The sequence below is a fragment of the Erinaceus europaeus genome, chromosome 12 (genome assembly GCF_950295315.1).
Source record: "Erinaceus europaeus chromosome 12, mEriEur2.1, whole genome shotgun sequence".
NCBI classification, from domain to species: domain Eukaryota; kingdom Metazoa; phylum Chordata; class Mammalia; order Eulipotyphla; family Erinaceidae; genus Erinaceus; species Erinaceus europaeus.
The window spans coordinates 45,901,861-45,922,173 of NC_080173.1; the positions used below are offsets into that span (position 1 = coordinate 45,901,861).

The 20,313-nt window shown below is 46.5% G+C and overlaps 3 non-coding genes across 3 annotated transcripts; all 3 read right to left on the minus strand.

The window, feature by feature from the left end:
• Positions 1 to 258: 258 nt before the first annotated feature.
• On the minus strand, positions 259 to 449 carry LOC132542166 (U2 spliceosomal RNA). The gene has a single exon (XR_009553288.1). It is a non-coding gene; the product is annotated as a U2 spliceosomal RNA (small nuclear RNA).
• Positions 450 to 7,342: 6,893 nt separating this feature from the next.
• Positions 7,343 to 7,533, minus strand: LOC132542173 (U2 spliceosomal RNA). Its single transcript, XR_009553295.1, has one exon. It is a non-coding gene; the product is annotated as a U2 spliceosomal RNA (small nuclear RNA).
• A 6,906-nt stretch (positions 7,534 to 14,439) lies between these two features.
• On the minus strand, positions 14,440 to 14,630 carry LOC132542167 (U2 spliceosomal RNA). Its single transcript, XR_009553289.1, has one exon. It is a non-coding gene; the product is annotated as a U2 spliceosomal RNA (small nuclear RNA).
• Between the last annotated feature and the right edge of the window lie 5,683 nt (positions 14,631 to 20,313).

Below are 20,313 nucleotides of genomic sequence, written 5' to 3' on the forward strand. Positions count from 1 at the left end.
GAGGTAGGGGGGTGCTCTGTTTGCCTTTAACAAATGTCCTGGAATTGTGGCCCAGCAGGATAACATGTTTGTGTTAGCGCGTAGCAGCTAGCTAGCTAGCGTACAGTACAGCACGTCCTCCTCCTCGAGATGACCTTATGTGGAGGCAACCTAAAGGGAGGAAGAGAGTGCAGTGGTGACCCTACGCGCAAGAGTGTGGGCTGGGCTGGCACTAGCATGCCTGTGGGAGCTTTCCTTCGACTTGAGTTTTCTCCCCAGTGGGGGTGCACCGTTCCTGGAAGTACTGCAATACCAGGTCGATGCGTGGAGCGGACGGAGCAAGCCCCTATTCCGACTCCCTGCTCCAAAAATCCATTTAATATAATGTCCTCGGATAGAGGACGTATCAGATATTAAACTGATAAGAACAGATACTACACTTGATCTTAGCCAAAAGGCCGAGAAGCGATGCTGCGCGCCCTCGCCCTGCTGCCGCCCTCCTCCGGTCACCCGCTTTCAGATCACGGTGAGTCAGTCGACTCACGCTCCGGGAAAGGCTCGGCGCCGCGGTGTCTCCACAGACTCCTCCAGGCCCTCACAAGTCTGCACAGACCTGCTTTCATAACAAACCTGGGAAAGTGAACTTGAGTTAGACAATTCCCGACTGAGGGGCAATTTCTTATTTCTACCAATGCACGCCCCGCCCTTTCCCGCGGAGGCAGGCGGGGCTGCTGCGCGTCCGACTCCTCCCCAACCACCTTGCGTCCCAGGGCTTGCCATCCTTCTCCTCTTAGTTGTCGTATTATCGTTATCGTTATCGTTATGGTTTGTTTGTTTGTTTGTTTGTTTGTTTGTTTGGCTTCAGATCCTCTTAACCGGGCGGGGGCCGGTCTGTGGCACACCCACAGCAAGCAACCTCACCATCCGTAAGGATCTGGGCTCAACCCACCGGGGCCCCACACCTAGGGGGAAAGTGGCACAAAGTAGTGCTACTCTTCGTCTTCTCCCTTTCCTCTCTGATTTTGTCTCGTTCTTTCTCTCTCTCCTTCTAGCTTTCTCTTTAATAAATAAGTAAAATTTAAAAAATAGAGGTCCAAGGGGGACGCCTTGATTGGGGTTGGCCTGTAGCTTGCTGCCTTGGGCCAGTATGGCTTCACATCTAACCCCCTCTCATTTAAATAAAGTTATGACTATCTGGGCATGAGACCCAAGTGTCTCCCCCAGAGGGTCTGGATCATCATCATGGTCCGTTCCCACAAACAACTGGGGAGACCATAACCAGGCATCACGTAGTTTATTAGGAAAACGAAGACATCGCAGGCAGATAGACATGTGTGGGTCATCTAGGGAGAATGTTGACTAGCTGATAAGTTTGGATTTTTTTCTTTTCTTTTTTCTCCTTTTTAAAATTATCTTTCTTTATTTAAAGGCTAGAAACAGCCAGAAATCAAGAGAGCATGGGGAGGGAGAGAGGGAGAGAGAAAGAGAGATACCTGCAGCCCTGCTTCACCACTCTTGAAGCTTTCTCCCTGCGTGTGGGAACCAGGGGCTTGAACCCGGGTCCTTGTGCACTGTAATGCATGCACTTAGCCAGGTGTGCCACCACCTGGGCCCTCTTTTCAATTTAAAAAAATATATTTTATTTATTTCATTTTTAACATTTATTTATTTCCCTTTTTGTTGCACTTGTTGCTTTTCATTGTTGTAGTTATTGTTGTTGATGTTGTCGTCGTTGTTAGGTAGGACAGAGAGAAATGGAGAGAGGAAGGGAAAACAGAGAGGGGGAGAGAAAGACAGACACCTGCAGACCTGCTTCACCGCCTGTGAAGCGACTCCCCTGCAGGTGGGGAGCCGGGGGCTGGAACCGGGATCCTTACGCCGGTCCCTGCGCTTTGCGCCACATGCGCTTAACCCACTGCGCCACCGCCCGACCCCTCAATTTTTTTCTTTTTTTATTGCCACCGTGGTGGTTATCTCTGGGGTTCTATGCTGGCACTAGGAATCCACTGCTCCTGGAGGACACTTTTTGTCTATTCTTTCTGCCTTCCTTCCTTTCTTTTCTATATATACATATATATATATATATATATATATATACTTTTTTTTGTTTGTTTTTTTTTTTTTTTTTTTTTTTACCAAAGCACTGGTTTATGGTGGTGCAGGGAACTGAATCTGGGCTCAGGCTTGACAGTCTGTTTGCATAGCCATTATGCTATCTACCCATCCCCCCTTTCTTTCTTTCTTTTTCTTTCTTTCTTTACTTCTTTCTTTATGTATTTCATTCTTTTTTATGTTATTTCTTTTTAAAAAATATTTTTCCTTTTGTTGCCCTTGTTGTCTTTTCATTGTTGTAGTGGTTATTATTGTTGTTCTTCTTGTTGTTGATGTCGTCGTCATTGTTACATAGGACAGAGAGATATGGAGAGAGGAGTGGAAGACAGAGAGGGGGAGAGAAAGTTAGACACCTGCAGACCTGCCTCACCACTTGTGAATTGACTCCCCTGCAGGTGGGGAGCCCGAGGCTCCAACCGAGATCCTTATTCTGGTCCTTGTGCCATGTGCGCTTAACCCTCTGTGCTACTACGGCTCGACTCCCACTTCTTTTCCTTTCCTTTCTTTCTTTCTTTCTTCCTTCCTTCCTTCCTTCCTTCCTTCCTTTTCTTTCTACTTCATTTAAGAAGGAACGGGGAGCTAGAGAAGGAGAGAGAGAAAGACACCAGCACACCTGCTTCAGGCTGGAGAAGCCTTCTCCACTGCAGGTGGGGAGCAAGTGCTTGAACCCTTGCACATGGTAGTGTGTGCTCTCAACCCCAAAGTCTGGCTCTTTTATTCCAGTCTGGAATGGCTTTCTCACTGGTCTGTTAAATGACTGGTCCTGCCCTCCTGGTGAAACTTTCTGAGTCTCTGCCCTCTTCTTTTCCAAGCTCTGCTTTCTAGCTATCCCATAATACTTAGTACTTCCTCAGGTGTCTTATCTATGACTTCCCTGTCAGTGCAACACAAGTGGTCCAAGTAACAAAAACTCTGAGCCTCAGGTAATTTTGTAATGTCCATGTCTTGCCCTAATTATGCAGGAGGAGGAGGAGGAGGAGGAGGAGGAGAGCACATCAGACTAAGTGCACACATTATCATGCACACGCAAGGACTTGGGTTCAATCCCCAGCTCCCCTACCTGCAGGGCTCCAAAATGGCCACAAGGAGTGGGGAGTTAGTAGTCCTGCACTGAGCTCCAGGGATTCCTCTGGTGGCAGGGAAAAAAGAAAAGGAAATAAAAAACAAACAAACAAACAAACAAGGGGCCAAGCGGTTGAGTACCTGGCTAAGCACACACATTACAGTGTGCAGGGAGGGACTCAGGTTCAAGACCCTGGTCCCCACCTGCAGGGGGAAAAAGCTTCATGAGTGGTGAAGCAGGGCTGCAGGTGTTATCTCTGTCTCTTTCTTTCGCTATCTCCTCCTCCCTCTCAATTTCTCTCTCTCTCTCTCTCACTATCTAATAATAAATATATAAATAAAAGATAAAAGATAAAAGAAACAGGGAGTTGGGTGGTAGCACAGAGGGTTAAGTAGCACAGGTGGTGCAAAGCGCAGGGACTGGCTTAAGGATCCCAGTTTGAGCACCTGGCTCCCTACCTCTAGGGGAGTCGCTCCCTTCACGGGCAGTGAAGCAAGTCTGCACGTGTCTATCTTTCTCTCCCCGTCTCTATCTTCCTTTCTTCTCTCCATTTCTCTCTGTCCTATCTAACAACTATGACATCAATAACAACAACAATAATAACTACAACAACAATAAAAACAACAAGGGCAACAAAAATGGAAAATAAATACATACATATAAACAATATAAAAGAAAAATAGAAAGAGGAAGAGGGAGAGAGAGGAGAGAAAGAGGGGAAGATGGAAAAGTTAAGTGGTGGAAAGACAGCATAGTGGTTGTGCAAAGGACTTGCATGCCTGAGGCTCTGAGGTCTCACATTCCATCCCTAAAACCATCATAAGCTAGTGCTGAGTAGTGCTGTAGTACAGAAAATAGAAATAATGCTAGGGCTGAGCAGTGGTATACTAGGTTAAGTGCACGTATTAGAATGCACAAAGACCTGGGTTCAAGCCCTTGGCCCACACCTGCAGGGGAAAGTTTCATAAGCAGTAAAATACAGGGCCGGCTGGTGATACATCTAGTTGAGCACACACGTTACAGTGCACAAGGACCCAGGTTCGAGCCCCCAGTACCCATCTACAGGAGGAAAGCTTTGCGAGTGGTGAAGCAGGCCAGCAAGTGTCTCTGTCTCTCTCCCTCTCTATCTCCTCCTTCCTTCTTGATTTCTTTCTTTCTTTCTTTCTTTTTTAAATAATTTCTTAAAGTTTTTTTCTTTTCTTTTCTTTTCTTTCTTTTTTTTTTTTTTGAGCTGGGAAGCAGTATCTCTTTATTCATGTGGAACGCAGGACAATCTTAGCTAAGCTATCTAAACTAACTCTTCTTTTCTTTTCTTTTCTTTTTAGCAGAGCACTGCTCAGCTCAGGTTTAGGGTGGTGCGGGGGATTGAACCTGGGACTTGGGTGCCTCAGGCATGAGAGTCTCTTTGCATAAGCATTATGCTTGAAAATCCAGTCTCTATGACTTGTTCAGAATGTCATGATTGGCACACCCAAGGGCCAGCAGAATGTGTGCCTGACATTCTGAGTGCATTTGAGATCCTGAGCTAAAACAGCTTGTACACTGGAGTAAGGTTCATATCCAGCTGGATCCAGGATCCAGTCAAGACTCAGTCAAGGTACAGGCTGGAGAAACAGCATAATGGTTATGCAAATAAACTTCCACACCAGAGCTACTAAAGGGACCAAATTCAATGCCCAGAACCACCATAAGCCAGAGCCGAGCCAAGCCGAGCCCTGGTGAGCAAAAATAAAACAGACCAACAACCTCCCAAGGCAGCTGGTACAGAGGATGAAGCACTGGACTCTGCAGCATGAGATCTGGGCTTCACTCCCCAGCAGCACATATTCCACAGTGGTGCTCTGGTTCTCCCTCTCCCTACTTCATCTCTCTCATTAGTAAGTAAATAAATAAAAGATTAAACAATACTGACAACAATAACGAGAACTATAGAACTCCACCAAACGGCTCACTTGGTAGAGTGTATGTTTTAACCAGGGTTCTAGCCCCAGGTCAGACTAGTGGGTCAGCAAGCACAGGGGAAACTACGTGAGCAGAGGAAAGGTGTTGTGGTGTCTCTCCTCAAAAAATGAAATTAAGAAAGAAAGAAAGAAAGAAAGAAAGAAAGAAAGAAAGAAAGAAGCTTGACAAGAATCGTGTGGGCACTGAGCACACCAGCTATAGCATTGGTTGCAAAATTATAATTTGGTGATGTATACCCCATAATCTTACAATTTTGAGAACCATATTAGTCACAAGCAAACAAACAAACAAACAAAAAAAAAGACCTTTTTTTTTTAACCTCCAACTTTATCTCTGGGGCTCAGTGCCAGCAATTTGATTCCACTGCTCTTGGAGGCTATTTTTTTTTTTTAATTTATTGGATAGGAAAAAGAGAAAGTGAGAAAGAAGGGGGCTGAGTGGTGGCACACCTGGTTAAGCACACATGTCAGGACCCTGATTCAAGCCCCCAGTCTCTACATACAGGGGGAAAGCTTCACAAGTGGTAAAGCAGGGCTGCAGTGTCTCTCTCCCTCTCCCTCTCTATCTCCTCTTTCCTCTTAAATTTCTGGCTGTCTCTATCAAATAAATAAATATTATAAAAAAACTATTCTCTAAAAAAATAAAGAAGAAAGGAAGAGAGAAGATAGACACCTGCAAACCTGCTTCTCCACTTGTGAAGCTTCCCCCTGCAGGTTCAGAGTGGGGGTTCGAACCTGGGTCCTTGCACCGGTTCTTGCACTTAGTACTATGTGCCTTTAACCGGGCGTGCCACCGTCCACCCCCAAGCAATTGTTTGTCTCCTCTCTCTCTGCGCTTCCCCCCCCCTCTTTCTTTAACCAGAGGACTGATTATCTCTGGTTTATAGCAGTGCGGAGATGGGGGGTTGGTGGGGACACCTGACCCTGAGACTTCGAAGCCTCAGGCATCAGAGTCTCTTTGCATAACCATTAGGATGCTCTCTACCCCACCCGCAAATGCTTTTACTACAATAAACAAACAAACAAACAAACAAATCGCCTTTCCGGCAGTGACAGCCTCCCCACGAGAACATTCCTTTGGCAAGGACCTCCTCCATCCTTCTGCTGAAGAGCAGAAGCTGAAGCACAAGAAGAAGCGTCTGGTGCAGAGCCCCAGCTCTTACTTCATGGATGTCAAGTACCTAGGATGCTATAAAATCACCACCGTCTTTAGCCATGCATAAACTGTCCTCTGCCAGGCCACAGGAGGAAAAGCAAGGCTTACAGAAGGATGCTCCTTTCAGACAGAAGCAGCGCTAAAAGCACCCCGAACCAAGATGAGTGGGAAATCATCCCAATAAACACATTTTGGTAAAAGGCGAAAGTTTTATGCGGTCTGAAGAGAAACCAAAGTATACAAACATATTTTGGATATATCAACAACAACAAAAGTAAATCAATCAATCAATCAATCAATCAATCAATCCCCCAAAGGAACCGAGATGGCCCCACTGCACGGAGAAAGCTTCTCAGCAGGGTGGGTGGTAAACCTCAGTGCTGCAGGGGTCAATCTGCCTCTGTCTCAAAGAAAAGGGAAAAGAAATTGGTAGCAATAGAGGGGGCGAGTGGAAAAAAGACAAAGAAGTAGAAGAAGAAATAGGAAACACAGATGAGACAAGTAGAGAGCCAGGTGTGCAGACAAAGGAAGGAGCGTTTCAATGTAGTAGCAGCGGGGGTGGGGTGGGGTTGGGCGAAGTGCGAGCCCCTCCCTGCAGGTGAGCTTGAGCAGCAAGCCCTTGAGAATGAATCCCTGGCAGGGGGAGTGTGAGAGGCCAGCTGGCGGGAGCTTAGGACCCCGCCCTGGCAGAGGCTGGTGGTTGGTCCTTAGACAGGGTGGTGGCTGAAGTGGCATGAACTGGAAAGGCTGGCTGGTGTTCACAAGGCCTCAGGGTCCCGTTCGAAGCAGGAGCAAGCTTTTTCCTGAATGGGCGAGGTAGGGGGGTGCTCTGTTTGCCTTTAACAAATGTCCTGGAATTGTGGCCCAGCAGGATAACATGTTTGTGTTAGCGCGTAGCAGCTAGCTAGCTAGCGTACAGTACAGCACGTCCTCCTCCTCGAGATGACCTTATGTGGAGGCAACCTAAAGGGAGGAAGAGAGTGCAGTGGTGACCCTACGCGCAAGAGTGTGGGCTGGGCTGGCACTAGCATGCCTGTGGGAGCTTTCCTTCGACTTGAGTTTTCTCCCCAGTGGGGGTGCACCGTTCCTGGAAGTACTGCAATACCAGGTCGATGCGTGGAGCGGACGGAGCAAGCCCCTATTCCGACTCCCTGCTCCAAAAATCCATTTAATATAATGTCCTCGGATAGAGGATGTATCAGATATTAAACTGATAAGAACAGATACTACACTTGATCTTAGCCAAAAGGCCGAGAAGCGATGCTGCGCGCCCTCGCCCTGCTGCCGCCCTCCTCCGGTCACCCGCTTTCAGATCACGGTGAGTCAGTCGACTCACGCTCCGGGAAAGGCTCGGCGCCGCGGTGTCTCCACAGACTCCTCCAGGCCCTCACAAGTCTGCACAGACCTGCTTTCATAACAAACCTGGGAAAGTGAACTTGAGTTAGACAATTCCCGACTGAGGGGCAATTTCTTATTTCTACCAATGCACGCCCCGCCCTTTCCCGCGGAGGCAGGCGGGGCTGCTGCGCGTCCGACTCCTCCCCAACCACCTTGCGTCCCAGGGCTTGCCATCCTTCTCCTCTTAGTTGTCGTATTATCGTTATCGTTATCGTTATCGTTATGGTTTGTTTGTTTGTTTGTTTGTTTGGCTTCAGATCCTCTTAACCGGGCGGGGGCCGGTCTGTGGCACACCCACAGCAAGCAACCTCACCATCCGTAAGGATCTGGGCTCAACCCACCGGGGCCCCACACCTAGGGGGAAAGTGGCACAAAGTAGTGCTACTCTTCGTCTTCTCCCTTTCCTCTCTGATTTTGTCTCGTTCTTTCTCTCTCTCCTTCTAGCTTTCTCTTTAATAAATAAGTAAAATTTAAAAAATAGAGGTCCAAGGGGGACGCCTTGATTGGGGTTGGCCTGTAGCTTGCTGCCTTGGGCCAGTATGGCTTCACATCTAACCCCCTCTCATTTAAATAAAGTTATGACTATCTGGGCATGAGACCCAAGTGTCTCCCCCAGAGGGTCTGGATCATCATCATGGTCCGTTCCCACAAACAACTGGGGAGACCATAACCAGGCATCACGTAGTTTATTAGGAAAACGAAGACATCGCAGGCAGATAGACATGTGTGGGTCATCTAGGGAGAATGTTGACTAGCTGATAAGTTTGGATTTTTTTCTTTTCTTTTTTCTCCTTTTTAAAATTATCTTTCTTTATTTAAAGGCTAGAAACAGCCAGAAATCAAGAGAGCATGGGGAGGGAGAGAGGGAGAGAGAAAGAGAGATACCTGCAGCCCTGCTTCACCACTCTTGAAGCTTTCTCCCTGCGTGTGGGAACCAGGGGCTTGAACCCGGGTCCTTGTGCACTGTAATGCATGCACTTAGCCAGGTGTGCCACCACCTGGGCCCTCTTTTCAATTTAAAAAAATATATTTTATTTATTTCATTTTTAACATTTATTTATTTCCCTTTTTGTTGCACTTGTTGCTTTTCATTGTTGTAGTTATTGTTGTTGATGTTGTCGTCGTTGTTAGGTAGGACAGAGAGAAATGGAGAGAGGAAGGGAAAACAGAGAGGGGGAGAGAAAGACAGACACCTGCAGACCTGCTTCACCGCCTGTGAAGCGACTCCCCTGCAGGTGGGGAGCCGGGGGCTGGAACCGGGATCCTTACGCCGGTCCCTGCGCTTTGCGCCACATGCGCTTAACCCACTGCGCCACCGCCCGACCCCTCAATTTTTTTCTTTTTTTATTGCCACCGTGGTGGTTATCTCTGGGGTTCTATGCTGGCACTAGGAATCCACTGCTCCTGGAGGACACTTTTTGTCTATTCTTTCTGCCTTCCTTCCTTTCTTTTCTATATATACATATATATATATATATATATATATATATATATATATACTTTTTTTTGTTTGTTTTTTTTTTTTTTTTTTTTTTTACCAAAGCACTGGTTTATGGTGGTGCAGGGAACTGAATCTGGGCTCAGGCTTGACAGTCTGTTTGCATAGCCATTATGCTATCTACCCATCCCCCCTTTCTTTCTTTCTTTTTCTTTCTTTCTTTACTTCTTTCTTTATGTATTTCATTCTTTTTTATGTTATTTCTTTTTAAAAAATATTTTTCCTTTTGTTGCCCTTGTTGTCTTTTCATTGTTGTAGTGGTTATTATTGTTGTTCTTCTTGTTGTTGATGTCGTCGTCATTGTTACATAGGACAGAGAGATATGGAGAGAGGAGTGGAAGACAGAGAGGGGGAGAGAAAGTTAGACACCTGCAGACCTGCCTCACCACTTGTGAATTGACTCCCCTGCAGGTGGGGAGCCCGAGGCTCCAACCGAGATCCTTATTCTGGTCCTTGTGCCATGTGCGCTTAACCCTCTGTGCTACTACGGCTCGACTCCCACTTCTTTTCCTTTCCTTCTTTCTTTCTTTCTTCCTTCCTTCCTTCCTTTTCTTTCTACTTCATTTAAGAAGGAACGGGGAGCTAGAGAAGGAGAGAGAGAAAGACACCAGCACACCTGCTTCAGGCTGGAGAAGCCTTCTCCACTGCAGGTGGGGAGCAAGTGCTTGAACCCTTGCACATGGTAGTGTGTGCTCTCAACCCCAAAGTCTGGCTCTTTTATTCCAGTCTGGAATGGCTTTCTCACTGGTCTGTTAAATGACTGGTCCTGCCCTCCTGGTGAAACTTTCTGAGTCTCTGCCCTCTTCTTTTCCAAGCTCTGCTTTCTAGCTATCCCATAATACTTAGTACTTCCTCAGGTGTCTTATCTATGACTTCCCTGTCAGTGCCAGAGCCAACAACACAAGTGGTCCAAGTAACAAAAACTCTGAGCCTCAGGTAATTTTGTAATGTCCATGTCTTGCCCTAATTATGCAGGAGGAGGAGGAGGAGGAGGAGGAGGAGGAGAGCACATCAGACTAAGTGCACACATTATCATGCACACGCAAGGACTTGGGTTCAATCCCCAGCTCCCCTACCTGCAGGGCTCCAAAATGGCCACAAGGAGTGGGGAGTTAGTAGTCCTGCACTGAGCTCCAGGGATTCCTCTGGTGGCAGGGAAAAAAGAAAAGGAAATAAAAAACAAACAAACAAACAAACAAGGGGCCAAGCGGTTGAGTACCTGGCTAAGCACACACATTACAGTGTGCAGGGAGGGACTCAGGTTCAAGACCCTGGTCCCCACCTGCAGGGGGAAAAAGCTTCATGAGTGGTGAAGCAGGGCTGCAGGTGTTATCTCTGTCTCTTTCTTTCGCTATCTCCTCCTCCCTCTCAATTTCTCTCTCTCTCTCTCTCACTATCTAATAATAAATATATAAATAAAAGATAAAAGATAAAAGAAACAGGGAGTTGGGTGGTAGCACAGAGGGTTAAGTAGCACAGGTGGTGCAAAGCGCAGGGACTGGCTTAAGGATCCCAGTTTGAGCACCTGGCTCCCTACCTCTAGGGGAGTCGCTCCCTTCACGGGCAGTGAAGCAAGTCTGCACGTGTCTATCTTTCTCTCCCCGTCTCTATCTTCCTTTCTTCTCTCCATTTCTCTCTGTCCTATCTAACAACTATGACATCAATAACAACAACAATAATAACTACAACAACAATAAAAACAACAAGGGCAACAAAAATGGAAAATAAATACATACATATAAACAATATAAAAGAAAAATAGAAAGAGGAAGAGGGAGAGAGAGGAGAGAAAGAGGGGAAGATGGAAAAGTTAAGTGGTGGAAAGACAGCATAGTGGTTGTGCAAAGGACTTGCATGCCTGAGGCTCTGAGGTCTCACATTCCATCCCTAAAACCATCATAAGCTAGTGCTGAGTAGTGCTGTAGTACAGAAAATAGAAATAATGCTAGGGCTGAGCAGTGGTATACTAGGTTAAGTGCACGTATTAGAATGCACAAAGACCTGGGTTCAAGCCCTTGGCCCACACCTGCAGGGGAAAGTTTCATAAGCAGTAAAATACAGGGCCGGCTGGTGATACATCTAGTTGAGCACACACGTTACAGTGCACAAGGACCCAGGTTCGAGCCCCCAGTACCCATCTACAGGAGGAAAGCTTTGCGAGTGGTGAAGCAGGCCAGCAAGTGTCTCTGTCTCTCTCCCTCTCTATCTCCTCCTTCCTTCTTGATTTCTTTCTTTCTTTCTTTCTTTTTTAAATAATTTCTTAAAGTTTTTTTCTTTTCTTTTCTTTTCTTTCTTTTTTTTTTTTTTGAGCTGGGAAGCAGTATCTCTTTATTCATGTGGAACGCAGGACAATCTTAGCTAAGCTATCTAAACTAACTCTTCTTTTCTTTTCTTTTCTTTTTAGCAGAGCACTGCTCAGCTCAGGTTTAGGGTGGTGCGGGGGATTGAACCTGGGACTTGGGTGCCTCAGGCATGAGAGTCTCTTTGCATAAGCATTATGCTTGAAAATCCAGTCTCTATGACTTGTTCAGAATGTCATGATTGGCACACCCAAGGGCCAGCAGAATGTGTGCCTGACATTCTGAGTGCATTTGAGATCCTGAGCTAAAACAGCTTGTACACTGGAGTAAGGTTCATATCCAGCTGGATCCAGGATCCAGTCAAGACTCAGTCAAGGTACAGGCTGGAGAAACAGCATAATGGTTATGCAAATAAACTTCCACACCAGAGCTACTAAAGGGACCAAATTCAATGCCCAGAACCACCATAAGCCAGAGCCGAGCCAAGCCGAGCCCTGGTGAGCAAAAATAAAACAGACCAACAACCTCCCAAGGCAGCTGGTACAGAGGATGAAGCACTGGACTCTGCAGCATGAGATCTGGGCTTCACTCCCCAGCAGCACATATTCCACAGTGGTGCTCTGGTTCTCCCTCTCCCTACTTCATCTCTCTCATTAGTAAGTAAATAAATAAAAGATTAAACAATACTGACAACAATAACGAGAACTATAGAACTCCACCAAACGGCTCACTTGGTAGAGTGTATGTTTTAACCAGGGTTCTAGCCCCAGGTCAGACCAGTGGGTCAGCAAGCACAGGGGAAACTACGTGAGCAGAGGAAAGGTGTTGTGGTGTCTCTCCTCAAAAAATGAAATTAAGAAAGAAAGAAAGAAAGAAAGAAAGAAAGAAAGAAAGAAAGAAGCTTGACAAGAATCGTGTGGGCACTGAGCACACCAGCTATAGCATTGGTTGCAAAATTATAATTTGGTGATGTATACCCCATAATCTTACAATTTTGAGAACCATATTAGTCACAAGCAAACAAACAAACAAACAAAAAAAAAGACCTTTTTTTTTTAACCTCCAACTTTATCTCTGGGGCTCAGTGCCAGCAATTTGATTCCACTGCTCTTGGAGGCTATTTTTTTTTTTTAATTTATTGGATAGGAAAAAGAGAAAGTGAGAAAGAAGGGGGCTGAGTGGTGGCACACCTGGTTAAGCACACATGTCAGGACCCTGATTCAAGCCCCCAGTCTCTACATACAGGGGGAAAGCTTCACAAGTGGTAAAGCAGGGCTGCAGTGTCTCTCTCCCTCTCCCTCTCTATCTCCTCTTTCCTCTTAAATTTCTGGCTGTTTCTATCAAATAAATAAATATTATAAAAAAACTATTCTCTAAAAAAATAAAGAAGAAAGGAAGAGAGAAGATAGACACCTGCAAACCTGCTTCTCCACTTGTGAAGCTTCCCCCTGCAGGTTCAGAGTGGGGGTTCGAACCTGGGTCCTTGCACCGGTTCTTGCACTTAGTACTATGTGCCTTTAACCGGGCGTGCCACCGTCCACCCCCAAGCAATTGTTTGTCTCCTCTCTCTCTGCCCTTCCCCCCCCCCTCTTTCTTTAACCAGAGGACTGATTATCTCTGGTTTATAGCAGTGCGGAGATGGGGGGTTGGTGGGGACACCTGACCCTGAGACTTCGAAGCCTCAGGCATCAGAGTCTCTTTGCATAACCATTAGGATGCTCTCTACCCCACCCGCAAATGCTTTTACTACAATAAACAAACAAACAAACAAACAAATCGCCTTTCCGGCAGTGACAGCCTCCCCACGAGAACATTCCTTTGGCAAGGACCTCCTCCATCCTTCTGCTGAAGAGCAGAAGCTGAAGCACAAGAAGAAGCGTCTGGTGCAGAGCCCCAGCTCTTACTTCATGGATGTCAAGTACCTAGGATGCTATAAAATCACCACCGTCTTTAGCCATGCATAAACTGTCCTCTGCCAGGCCACAGGAGGAAAAGCAAGGCTTACAGAAGGATGCTCCTTTCAGACAGAAGCAGCGCTAAAAGCACCCCGAACCAAGATGAGTGGGAAATCATCCCAATAAACACATTTTGGTAAAAGGCGAAAGTTTTATGCGGTCTGAAGAGAAACCAAAGTATACAAACATATTTTGGATATATCAACAACAACAAAAGTAAATCAATCAATCAATCAATCAATCAATCAATCAATCCCCCAAAGGAACCGAGATGGCCCCACTGCACGGAGAAAGCTTCTCAGCAGGGTGGGTGGTAAACCTCAGTGCTGCAGGGGTCAATCTGCCTCTGTCTCAAAGAAAAGGGAAAAGAAATTGGTAGCAATAGAGGGGGCGAGTGGAAAAAAGACAAAGAAGTAGAAGAAGAAATAGGAAACACAGATGAGACAAGTAGAGAGCCAGGTGTGCAGACAAAGGAAGGAGCGTTTCAATGTAGTAGCAGCGGGGGTGGGGTGGGGTTGGGCGAAGTGCGAGCCCCTCCCTGCAGGTGAGCTTGAGCAGCAAGCCCTTGAGAATGAATCCCTGGCAGGGGGAGTGTGAGAGGCCAGCTGGCGGGAGCTTAGGACCCCACCCTGGCAGAGGCTGGTGGTTGGTCCTTAGACAGGGTGGTGGCTGAAGTGGCATGAACTGGAAAGGCTGGCTGGTGTTCACAAGGCCTCAGGGTCCCGTTCGAAGCAGGAGCAAGCTTTTTCCTGAATGGGCGAGGTAGGGGGGTGCTCTGTTTGCCTTTAACAAATGTCCTGGAATTGTGGCCCAGCAGGATAACATGTTTGTGTTAGCGCGTAGCAGCTAGCTAGCTAGCGTACAGTACAGCACGTCCTCCTCCTCGAGATGACCTTATGTGGAGGCAACCTAAAGGGAGGAAGAGAGTGCAGTGGTGACCCTACGCGCAAGAGTGTGGGCTGGGCTGGCACTAGCATGCCTGTGGGAGCTTTCCTTCGACTTGAGTTTTCTCCCCAGTGGGGGTGCACCGTTCCTGGAAGTACTGCAATACCAGGTCGATGCGTGGAGCGGACGGAGCAAGCCCCTATTCCGACTCCCTGCTCCAAAAATCCATTTAATATAATGTCCTCGGATAGAGGACGTATCAGATATTAAACTGATAAGAACAGATACTACACTTGATCTTAGCCAAAAGGCCGAGAAGCGATGCTGCGCGCCCTCGCCCTGCTGCCGCCCTCCTCCGGTCACCCGCTTTCAGATCACGGTGAGTCAGTCGACTCACGCTCCGGGAAAGGCTCGGCGCCGCGGTGTCTCCACAGACTCCTCCAGGCCCTCACAAGTCTGCACAGACCTGCTTTCATAACAAACCTGGGAAAGTGAACTTGAGTTAGACAATTCCCGACTGAGGGGCAATTTCTTATTTCTACCAATGCACGCCCCGCCCTTTCCCGCGGAGGCAGGCGGGGCTGCTGCGCGTCCGACTCCTCCCCAACCACCTTGCGTCCCAGGGCTTGCCATCCTTCTCCTCTTAGTTGTCGTATTATCGTTATCGTTATCGTTATGGTTTGTTTGTTTGTTTGTTTGTTTGTTTGTTTGGCTTCAGATCCTCTTAACCGGGCGGGGGCCGGTCTGTGGCACACCCACAGCAAGCAACCTCACCATCCGTAAGGATCTGGGCTCAACCCACCGGGGCCCCACACCTAGGGGGAAAGTGGCACAAAGTAGTGCTACTCTTCGTCTTCTCCCTTTCCTCTCTGATTTTGTCTCGTTCTTTCTCTCTCTCCTTCTAGCTTTCTCTTTAATAAATAAGTAAAATTTAAAAAATAGAGGTCCAAGGGGGACGCCTTGATTGGGGTTGGCCTGTAGCTTGCTGCCTTGGGCCAGTATGGCTTCACATCTAACCCCCTCTCATTTAAATAAAGTTATGACTATCTGGGCATGAGACCCAAGTGTCTCCCCCAGAGGGTCTGGATCATCATCATGGTCCGTTCCCACAAACAACTGGGGAGACCATAACCAGGCATCACGTAGTTTATTAGGAAAACGAAGACATCGCAGGCAGATAGACATGTGTGGGTCATCTAGGGAGAATGTTGACTAGCTGATAAGTTTGGATTTTTTTCTTTTCTTTTTTCTCCTTTTTAAAATTATCTTTCTTTATTTAAAGGCTAGAAACAGCCAGAAATCAAGAGAGCATGGGGAGGGAGAGAGGGAGAGAGAAAGAGAGATACCTGCAGCCCTGCTTCACCACTCTTGAAGCTTTCTCCCTGCGTGTGGGAACCAGGGGCTTGAACCCGGGTCCTTGTGCACTGTAATGCATGCACTTAGCCAGGTGTGCCACCACCTGGGCCCTCTTTTCAATTTAAAAAAATATATTTTATTTATTTCATTTTTAACATTTATTTATTTCCCTTTTTGTTGCACTTGTTGCTTTTCATTGTTGTAGTTATTGTTGTTGATGTTGTCGTCGTTGTTAGGTAGGACAGAGAGAAATGGAGAGAGGAAGGGAAAACAGAGAGGGGGAGAGAAAGACAGACACCTGCAGACCTGCTTCACCGCCTGTGAAGCGACTCCCCTGCAGGTGGGGAGCCGGGGGCTGGAACCGGGATCCTTACGCCGGTCCCTGCGCTTTGCGCCACATGCGCTTAACCCACTGCGCCACCGCCCGACCCCTCAATTTTTTTCTTTTTTTATTGCCACCGTGGTGGTTATCTCTGGGGTTCTATGCTGGCACTAGGAATCCACTGCTCCTGGAGGACACTTTTTGTCTATTCTTTCTGCCTTCCTTCCTTTCTTTTCTATATATACATATATATATATATATATATATATATACTTTTTTTTGTTTGTTTTTTTTTTTTTTTTTTTTTTTTACCAAAGCACTGGTTTATGGTGGTGCAGGGAACTGAATCTGGGCTCAGGCTTGACAGTCTGTTTGCATAGCCATTATGCTATCTACCCATCCCCCCTTTCTTTCTTTCTTTTTCTTTCTTTCTTTACTTCTTTCTTTATGTATTTCATTCTTTTTTATGTTATTTCTTTTTAAAAAATATTTTTCCTTTTGTTGCCCTTGTTGTCTTTTCATTGTTGTAGTGGTTATTATTGTTGTTCTTCTTGTTGTTGATGTCGTCGTCATTGTTACATAGGACAGAGAGATATGGAGAGAGGAGTGGAAGACAGAGAGGGGGAGAGAAAGTTAGACACCTGCAGACCTGCCTCACCACTTGTGAATTGACTCCCCTGCAGGTGGGGAGCCCGAGGCTCCAACCGAGATCCTTATTCTGGTCCTTGTGCCATGTGCGCTTAACCCTCTGTGCTACTACGGCTCGACTCCCACTTCTTTTCCTTTCCTTCTTTCTTTCTTTCTTCCTTCCTTCCTTCCTTCCTTCCTTCCTTCCTTTTCTTTCTACTTCATTTAAGAAGGAACGGGGAGCTAGAGAAGGAGAGAGAGAAAGACACCAGCACACCTGCTTCAGGCTGGAGAAGCCTTCTCCACTGCAGGTGGGGAGCAAGTGCTTGAACCCTTGCACATGGTAGTGTGTGCTCTCAACCCCAAAGTCTGGCTCTTTTATTCCAGTCTGGAATGGCTTTCTCACTGGTCTGTTAAATGACTGGTCCTGCCCTCCTGGTGAAACTTTCTGAGTCTCTGCCCTCTTCTTTTCCAAGCTCTGCTTTCTAGCTATCCCATAATACTTAGTACTTCCTCAGGTGTCTTATCTATGACTTCCCTGTCAGTGCCAGAGCCAACAACACAAGTGGTCCAAGTAACAAAAACTCTGAGCCTCAGGTAATTTTGTAATGTCCATGTCTTGCCCTAATTATGCAGGAGGAGGAGGAGGAGGAGGAGGAGGAGGAGGAGGAGAGCACATCAGACTAAGTGCACACATTATCATGCACACGCAAGGACTTGGGTTCAATCCCCAGCTCCCCTACCTGCAGGGCTCCAAAATGGCCACAAGGAGTGGGGAGTTAGTAGTCCTGCACTGAGCTCCAGGGATTCCTCTGGTGGCAGGGAAAAAAGAAAAGGAAATAAAAAACAAACAAACAAACAAACAAGGGGCCAAGCGGTTGAGTACCTGGCTAAGCACACACATTACAGTGTGCAGGGAGGGACTCAGGTTCAAGACCCTGGTCCCCACCTGCAGGGGGAAAAAGCTTCATGAGTGGTGAAGCAGGGCTGCAGGTGTTATCTCTGTCTCTTTCTTTCGCTATCTCCTCCTCCCTCTCAATTTCTCTCTCTCTCTCTCTCACTATCTAATAATAAATATATAAATAAAAGATAAAAGATAAAAGAAACAGGGAGTTGGGTGGTAGCACAGAGGGTTAAGTAGCACAGGTGGTGCAAAGCGCAGGGACTGGCTTAAGGATCCCAGTTTGAGCACCTGGCTCCCTACCTCTAGGGGAGTCGCTCCCTTCACGGGCAGTGAAGCAAGTCTGCACGTGTCTATCTTTCTCTCCCCGTCTCTATCTTCCTTTCTTCTCTCCATTTCTCTCTGTCCTATCTAACAACTATGACATCAATAACAACAACAATAATAACTACAACAACAATAAAAACAACAAGGGCAACAAAAATGGAAAATAAATACATACATATAAACAATATAAAAGAAAAATAGAAAGAGGAAGAGGGAGAGAGAGGAGAGAAAGAGGGGAAGATGGAAAAGTTAAGTGGTGGAAAGACAGCATAGTGGTTGTGCAAAGGACTTGCATGCCTGAGGCTCTGAGGTCTCACATTCCATCCCTAAAACCATCATAAGCTAGTGCTGAGTAGTGCTGTAGTACAGAAAATAGAAATAATGCTAGGGCTGAGCAGTGGTATACTAGGTTAAGTGCACGTATTAGAATGCACAAAGACCTGGGTTCAAGCCCTTGGCCCACACCTGCAGGGGAAAGTTTCATAAGCAGTAAAATACAGGGCCGGCTGGTGATACATCTAGTTGAGCACACACGTTACAGTGCACAAGGACCCAGGTTCGAGCCCCCAGTACCCATCTACAGGAGGAAAGCTTTGCGAGTGGTGAAGCAGGCCAGCAAGTGTCTCTGTCTCTCTCCCTCTCTATCTCCTCCTTCCTTCTTGATTTCTTTCTTTCTTTCTTTCTTTTTTAAATAATTTCTTAAAGTTTTTTTCTTTTCTTTTCTTTTCTTTCTTTTTTTTTTTTTTTTTGAGCTGGGAAGCAGTATCTCTTTATTCATGTGGAACGCAGGACAATCTTAGCTAAGCTATCTAAACTAACTCTTCTTTTCTTTTCTTTTCTTTTTAGCAGAGCACTGCTCAGCTCAGGTTTAGGGTGGTGCGGGGGATTGAACCTGGGACTTGGGTGCCTCAGGCATGAGAGTCTCTTTGCATAAGCATTATGCTTGAAAATCCAGTCTCTATGACTTGTTCAGAATGTCATGATTGGCACACCCAAGGGCCAGCAGAATGTGTGCCTGACATTCTGAGTGCATTTGAGATCCTGAGCTAAAACAGCTTGTACACTGGAGTAAGGTTCATATCCAGCTGGATCCAGGATCCAGTCAAGACTCAGTCAAGGTACAGGCTGGAGAAACAGCATAATGGTTATGCAAATAAACTTCCACACCAGAGCTACTAAAGGGACCAAATTCAATGCCCAGAACCACCATAAGCCAGAGCCGAGCCAAGCCGAGCCCTGGTGAGCAAAAATAAAACAGACCAACAACCTCCCAAGGCAGCTGGTACAGAGGATGAAGCACTGGACTCTGCAGCATGAGATCTGGGCTTCACTCCCCAGCAGCACATATTCCACAGTGGTGCTCTGGTTCTCCCTCTCCCTACTTCATCTCTCTCATTAGTAAGTAAATAAATAAAAGATTAAACAATACTGACAACAATAACGAGAACTATAGAACTCCACCAAACGGCTCACTTGGTAGAGTGTATGTTTTAACCAGGGTTCTAGCCCCAGGTCAGACTAGTGGGTCAGCAAGCACAGGGGAAACTACGTGAGCAGAGGAAAGGTGTTGTGGTGTCTCTCCTCAAAAAATGAAATTAAGAAAGAAAGAAAGAAAGAAAGAAAGAAAGAAGCTTGACAAGAATCGTGTGGGCACTGAGCACACCAGCTATAGCATTGGTTGCAAAATTATAATTTGGTGATGTATACCCCATAATCTTACAATTTTGAGAACCATATTAGTCACAAGCAAACAAACAAACAAACAAAAAAAAAGACCTTTTTTTTTTAACCTCCAACTTTATCTCTGGGGCTCAGTGCCAGCAATTTGATTCCACTGCTCTTGGAGGCTATTTTTTTTTTTTAATTTATTGGATAGGAAAAAGAGAAAGTGAGAAAGAAGGGGGCTGAGTGGTGGCACACCTGGTTAAGCACACATGTCAGGACCCTGATTCAAGCCCCCAGTCTCTACATACAGGGGGAAAGCTTCACAAGTGGTAAAGCAGGGCTGCAGTGTCTCTCTCCCTCTCCCTCTCTATCTCCTCTTTCCTCTTAAATTTCTGGCTGTTTCTATCAAATAAATAAATATTATAAAAAAACTATTCTCTAAAAAAATAAAGAAGAAAGGAAGAGAGAAGATAGACACCTGCAAACCTGCTTCTCCACTTGTGAAGCTTCCCCCTGCAGGTTCAGAGTGGGGGTTCGAACCTGGGTCCTTGCACCGGTTCTTGCACTTAGTACTATGTGCCTTTAACCGGGCGTGCCACCGTCCACCCCCAAGCAATTGTTTGTCTCCTCTCTCTCTGCCCTTCCCCCCCCCTCTTTCTTTAACCAGAGGACTGATTATCTCTGGTTTATAGCAGTGCGGAGATGGGGGGTTGGTGGGGACACCTGACCCTGAGACTTCGAAGCCTCAGGCATCAGAGTCTCTTTGCATAACCATTAGGATGCTCTCTACCCCACCCGCAAATGCTTT